Source organism: Eurytemora carolleeae, unplaced genomic scaffold, assembly GCF_000591075.1.
Source record: "Eurytemora carolleeae unplaced genomic scaffold, Eaff_2.0 scaffold2256, whole genome shotgun sequence".
NCBI classification, from domain to species: domain Eukaryota; kingdom Metazoa; phylum Arthropoda; class Copepoda; order Calanoida; family Temoridae; genus Eurytemora; species Eurytemora carolleeae.
The window spans coordinates 10,839-17,881 of NW_019398140.1; the positions used below are offsets into that span (position 1 = coordinate 10,839).

Genomic DNA, 7,043 nt, shown 5'->3' on the forward strand with positions numbered 1-7,043 from the left:
TCCTACTTCGTGACAGTAACTAATAGTAGCGCCGTAAACGTCTCCATTCTTTCTACGAATGAGTTGTTCCACTCTAGCTGCAGAAATAGGATTCTTGTATTTGAGTTCGTTCTTGAACAGGACTATGTCTCCGATTTGGGGGAGGTTGCCCTGGTCCTTCCAGGTGACAGTGAATCTGCGCCGAGTATATTCCTGCTCCCATAACTCATGGAACATGTTGAGAGTGACGTTCCATCTGGAGATCTGTTGGTTGATGGGAGCTACAGGGTTATGACAATATAGTTTCATAGAATATTAATAGATTCTGTAAATCGAATCTAGCTTTTGCCCATTGCTATATGGCCATATGCTATTTAGTATCTTGACTCTAGGTTTACTAAGGTATGAAGGGGTGGGGGTAGAACGCCCCCAGGCCACACATACAGGGCTTAGAGCTGATTATTCACATTAGTCACATGCATATATTTTAGGTAACCAACCTGAATTCTGCCCCAGTTACACCAGCTACGCTTGGTATACAGAGAGTTTGTGGGAACTTCTTTCATTCAAATCCAGTGAGTTTTCATTTTTTGCCTTGCTGTAACAAGTAGATATTTTTCCAAGCATTCATGAGTTAACATAAAATCCATTGTTATTCATAAATAAAGGTTTGAATTGTTAATATTGAAAACTTGTGAATTGTTCATGAAATATACTTTAACTATAAGAGTGGAACCAATTTTGTTTCAAACTATTTCATCCATACCACCAGGTAAATTCTGTAATGAGGAACAAAACCTTTTAAAAGTTTACTTCCAGTTGAAGAAAAAAACCAACAAGCTGATTTATCAGAAGTGCAGTTACAAGATGAATTTCTAGAATAAAATTTCACAAGCTTAAAGTAATTCCTTCTTGGTTCAAAAAACATTTTTCGAATTTATTTTTGCCTTTTAAAATTATACATAAATATTGAAGAGATTTGAAAATTAAAAAATAAAAATTTCGAACAGAAAATTTCCAATTTCTTTTGTCATCGAGGAACTATGTTATGCAAAAACGGTATTGTTTCTATGATGAAGCAATCTCAAGCAATCTAAGCATTTGGCAAGTTATCAATCTTTAATCTACATTTTGTGATTTTAACCCTATCCCCGCTGGGGTACTTGAAAACCAGGATACGCTGGGGGGGGGGTCAATTTGACCCCCCCCCTCTAAATCCCATGTTTTATGTCCAAATATGACAAATGATACATCATTAGAAAGCTCTTGTGCTCTACTTTTAGAATCTGCAAAAAAATTTGCAAATTTGCGAAAATTGAATTTTTTATCGAAAAATCCAGTTTTATAGTAAAAATGTTTGCAAAAAAAAATTTGTCCAAAAAATGACAAATTATACATTTTTGAAAAGCCCTTGATCATGCCATTTCAAATATGCAAAAATTTTTGCAAAATTTTTAATAACCTGATTTTTAATCAAGAAAAACTAAAAATGTGCAAATTTCCTTTGACAGGATGTTTGCAAAAAATTTGCAATTTTTTTTTCGCAAAACTTGTGCAATCCGTTTCTTTATGTCATAGGCTTTCCAAAAAGCTAAATTTTATCAAAATCTGACAAGTGAAAGTGGGTCAAAACAAAGATTTAGTTTGCTTCAGGCAAAAGCAGTCATTCAGGCAGTGTGCCTGAGGACTCAGGCAGTTAGTATTAAAGCCCGGTTTTAGGCCTAAAGGGAGGGCTTTGGGTATGTAAGAAAAGTCAGAAAATTTCAACAGCCTCAGACCAATACTTTTTGAGTTATGTAAAAAAAACTACAGGGGGGGGTCAAATTGACCCCCCCCCAGCGGGAATAGGGTTAACTCAACCAAGAACATGTGAACTTGTTTACTCTAATGTTTTCTCCTTTTTCAGGTAGGACAAACTGCTGGAACCACATTATGTAGTGAGTATTTACTGAATTATTATTATTAAACAAAATATTTAAGGAATGATTATTATATATTTCAAGGGAGGTTGAACTGAGAATGCATTATTGTAGAGAAATTTTTTCAGATTCAATTGAGACATATAACACGTTTTAATGATAATTAATTACTGAGTTTGAGCGCAAAGTCGACGTTCAACATCATCAATTTGGGTGGTTATGTTTTGAGAATTGTTTTTTTTAAATTTTTAAATAACGACGACAAAAATATAGTAAAATTTCTTTAGTAAACTAATTTGATGTTTAGGAACATATTTTTTAATAGAAATTTGTCAATAAATCAATGTTAGAATCAACTATTTTGTTTTCATTATTGTCGTCTTTTCAATAAAATTTCCAGAAAATCTGCAGAAAATCTTTGTGAATAATGAGAGATTATAGAAACTAATAATTGAATAAGATTACTTATTTTCGAAGAAAAGAGTTAATTTATCATTTATTTAACCTGTTCCCAAACAACGAATTAGTTTACTGTAGAATTTTAGCTTTTTGGAAAGACTATCACATAAGTAAACGGATTGCACAAGTTTTGCAAAGAAATTTTTGCAAATTATTTGCAAACAAAGGACATTTGCATATTTTTAGTTTTTCTTAATTACATCATGTTATAGATAGGACATTTCATAGACAGGGCATTTCATAGATAGGACATTTCATAGAGAGGACATTTTAAAGTTAGGACATTCTTAGACAGAGAATATATATTTTCATAGATAAGATAAAGCTATTTCTTCTTCCAAGTAATCTCATACAGTATACCTTGCTCTTTCTACGATCTGTCTGATTTTTTACTTTACATATTATTCATATTTTTGCTTTAAACCATGATCACATATCTTGTTAGGTGAGATAAGGATGTTAACGTTTTCATTTTTTTGAAAAACGATCGTTTTTTCAAAAAGTTCGGTTTTTAACTATAGTCGTTTTTAAAACGATCGTTTTTTAAAAAAATCGTCGTTTCGGAAACGATCGTTAACGACAACCCTTTGTTAACGATCTTTAACGTCGTCCCTTTGTTAACGATTGTTAACGAAGAGAGGAAACCGACCTGAAGGTTTTTAAGAAAATATCAAGAAGTTTTAGCTCCCCCACAACATTTTAACTGATGTAAGACGACATTCAATACAGCTCCATGTAATTTTTTTTCTCGAAAATGATCGTTTTTCCAAAAACGACCGATTTTATAAAGTTCGTTGTTTCGTTAACGACGACCCTTCGTTAACGATCATTTTTTCAAAAGCGATCATTTTTAAAAACAATCATATAAAAACGGTCACAAATCGTTTTTAAAAAACGACCGTTTTCTAAAACGATCGTTTTTCGTTTTCTAAAAGTTCAAAACGAGTGGATCGTTTATAAAAACGATCGTTTTTTTCCAAAAACGAAACGATCGTTTTTAAAAACGATTGAAAAACGAAAGAAACGATCGTTTTCAAAAACGATTAACAACCCTAGCGTGAGACACACATTACAAAACAATGCGTTTATGTGGATTATTATCAAAAATATATGTTTCTCAAACTAATAACATTTTCTAAAATTGTGACACATTTTTTAGCAACCCAAAATCTTGAATTGACTCTGAAAAAAAAATGTGAACAGCAAAGCAATATCCGCAAAAATGTTTGTTTATTGCAGAGTATAGACGAAAAATTGCGACTTGAAAAGCAACAATTAAAAGTTAAGATTGTTACTTGTAAAGTGGTGCGAAGCGCCTGAAAAGTCAAGTTTGATATATGCCCATAGTTGAGAACCCTTACAAAAAATGTTTTGCTTTAACGTTTTAAGGTGCTCATGTTCCATTCCGCTGGGGAGTGAGGTTTGATGATGGAGAAAAAACAGATGATACAACTCCAGAAACTAATCTAAATGCTGCAGAGAACTTTGACAAGGGTGGAATGATTGGTTTCAACATGAACTGGTTCCAAGTAGCATGCTAAACTAAGAACAGAATTATAACAGAAATAAAACAAACAAAAGATAAAACGGTAATAAAAATATTGTTTTAAGAATATTACAGAAACTTCATAGTATTGCAATAGAGAAGTAATAAGAAGATATAACAGAAATAAAACATAGTTAATCTTAGAAAATATTTTATTTTGTGTTAATCAATGAAAAATAAATGCCAGCACATGGAAAGTAGATAAATATTATGTACTATGCATAAATTTTTGTTCATTTTCGCAAAATAAAAAAAAAATTGATAGAAAAATAGAGTGATGGTCGATTTTCATAATGAAAGTTCAACTGAAATTTTAAATCTTAATGTGAGTGTCTTTGAGTAGCAATTAACAAATGATAATGGTACACTTGTTAGTCGTTGATGGTACTCAACTTGAAGGTCACTCAACTTAAGATTAAAATTCCTTTGAAAAAAGCAGAAGGATGACTATCTATTGATAACTTAAAAAGAACAGAGAGATGACAATTCTTGAGAGTTTGAAAAAAAACAGAAAGGTGACAGTTCTTGACAGTTAAAAAGGAGCAGAGAAGTGACAATCCATGAGAGTTTAAAAAGAGCAGAGAGGTGACAAGACAATCCTTTAAAGTTTAAAAAGAGCAGAGAGATGACTATCCTTGAGAGTTTGAAAAGAGCAGAGAGGTGACAATTCTTGAGAATTTGAAAAAACAGAGAGGTGACAATCCTTGAGAGTTTAAAAAGAGCAGTGAGATTGTACTGCTATGACAACTTGAGAAGAACAGAAAGATGACAATCCTTTGATAACTTAAAAAGAGCAGAAAGATGACAATCCTTTGATAACATGAAAAGTGCAGAAATATGACAATTCTATGATAACTTGAAAATAACAGAAAGATGGCAATCCTTAGATAGCTTGAAAAGAGCGGAAAGATGGTAATCCTTTGATAACTTAAAAAGAGCAGGAAGACGACAATCCAATGGTAACTTGAAAAGTGCAGAAATATGACAATTTATGATAACTTGAAAATAACAGAAAGATGACAATCCTTAGATAGATTGAAAAGAGCAGAGAGTTTACAACTCTTGAGAGTTTGAAACGGGCAGAGAGGTGACCATCTTTGAAAGTTTGAAAAGAGCAGAAAGATTACAATCCTTAGATAACTTAAAAAGAAAAGGGAGGTGACAATCCTTGAGAGTTTGAAAAAAGAAAGAGAGGTGACAATAAAAAGAAAGAGAGGTGACAATACTTGAAAGTTTGAAAAGAGCAGAAATAGGACAATTCTTGAGCGCTTTAAAAGAGCAGAGAGGTACCAATTTTTGAAAAAACAAAGAGAGGTGACAATACTTCATAATTTGAAAAGAGTAAAAAGGTGACAATTCTTGAGATTTTAAAAAGAGCAGAGAGGTGACAATCCATGAAAGTTTGGAAGAGAAGAGAGGTGACAGTTCTTGAGAGTTTGAACAGAGCAGAGAGGTGACAGTTCTTAAGAGTTTAAAGAAGCAGAGAGGTGACAATTCTTGAGAGTTTGAAAGAAAACAGAGAGGTGACAATCCTTGTGAGCTTAAAAAGAGCAGAGAGGTGAAAATCTTTTGATAACTTTGAAATAGCAGAAAGATGACAATCCTTTGATAACTTGAAAAGATCAGAGAGATGACATTCATTTGAAAACTTGAAAATAGCAAAAAGATGACAATCCTTTGATAACTTGAAAATAGCAGAGAGATCGTAATCCTTTGATAACTTGAAAAGAGAAGAGAAATATTAATCCTTTGATGACTTGAAAAGAACAGAAAGATGGCAAGTCTTTGAAAGCTTGAAAAGAGCAGAGAGGTTTCAACTTTTGAGAGTTTTAAAAGGGGAGAGAGGTGACAATCCGTGAAGTTTGAAAAGAGCAGAGAGGTGATAATCCTTATAGTTTGAAAAGAGCAGAGCAGTGACAGTTTTTGAGAATTTGAAATGAGCTAGAGGTGACAATACTATAGAGTTTAAAAAGAGCAGAGAGGTGACAATCGTAATCCTTCAAGATAACTTGAAATATAATAATACTAGCTGAAGGGCCCGGCGTTGCCAGTGGAAAAAAATGTTGAAAAAATGTTGTTTTTTAACAACAAAAAAATGTTTGATTTTTTAGCCTATAACACCCCCCTGGCACCCATGGCCATATCTTGTTGTATTGTATAGATTACATTGAGGAGAACAAATATTTCCTACTTGATCATTTTTTTATGACAGCTGGGTTCTCCTCTTGATATCAGATTAGTTGTGTGCACTGTGCAGGGGCGTAAATAAGGATTTTCTAGAGAGGGGGGGGGGGGTAAATTTTAACTTTTTTTACCCCCATCTAGAATTTTTTACCCCCCCCCCCCTAGACCATGAACGACCCCATTCATGTTGTATATCTGATTATGGGTTTTAGCTGGGTTTCATTTCAATTTCCCAATCATTTCTGGGATTAACAATCTCTATCAACTAAAAGGTTTCCAGTACCCCCTTTCAGCTTTCACCTGATTTAATTTATATCTTAAAAGTTTTCCATTATAAATTGAAACTTTTTAACCTGCTTATAGTCATAGAATAGCAAATCTATCAATATGAAAAATCAGCGATGATCAGATACCTTCTATTTTATTTGTTAACGTTTTCTCTTTGTATACATTGTAAAACAAAAAACATAAATTCTCGGATTCATAAAAAATTTCGTGAATTTTCAAAATTATCAAAAATCAAATATTGTTAGAAGCAAATTTTTAAAAATTCAATCGTACATAAACCTTCCCTGGGGCCACGTGAGGTCCCACACAAATTTGGGCCCGATCGGTTCAGTCGTTTTGGCGTTTATTGCATACAGACAGGCAAAGTATATATTCATCATAGAGAAGATTAAGAACATGAAAGAGGAGTGGATGAAAATGCTGTTTGGTAGGTTCTATATCAAAAACTACTGTGCCAATTATAATTCATATTTTCTCCTGAAAGTTAAGGACCTTATACTGGAAAAAATTATTTTTACACATGCACAGAGATTTCCTTTGGAGCTAGTGTTTTTCATGAAATTTGTCCAAAGTCAAAATCCGATCAGCCAGCGTTAATTTTAAACTGATGAGTGAGAGCGTTTTTTTTAAAGTCTTTATCTATAGTTGACACCTTTATGATATATTCA

At 32.8% G+C, this 7,043-nt stretch overlaps 1 long non-coding RNA gene across 1 annotated transcript; it reads left to right on the forward strand.

Moving 5' to 3' along the window:
- The first annotated feature begins 298 nt into the window (after positions 1–298).
- Positions 299–3,972, forward strand: LOC111716873 (uncharacterized). Its single transcript, XR_002768621.1, has 3 exons — positions 299–554; positions 1,886–1,916; positions 3,747–3,972. It is a non-coding gene; the product is annotated as an uncharacterized LOC111716873 (long non-coding RNA).
- The last annotated feature ends 3,071 nt before the right edge of the window (positions 3,973–7,043 follow it).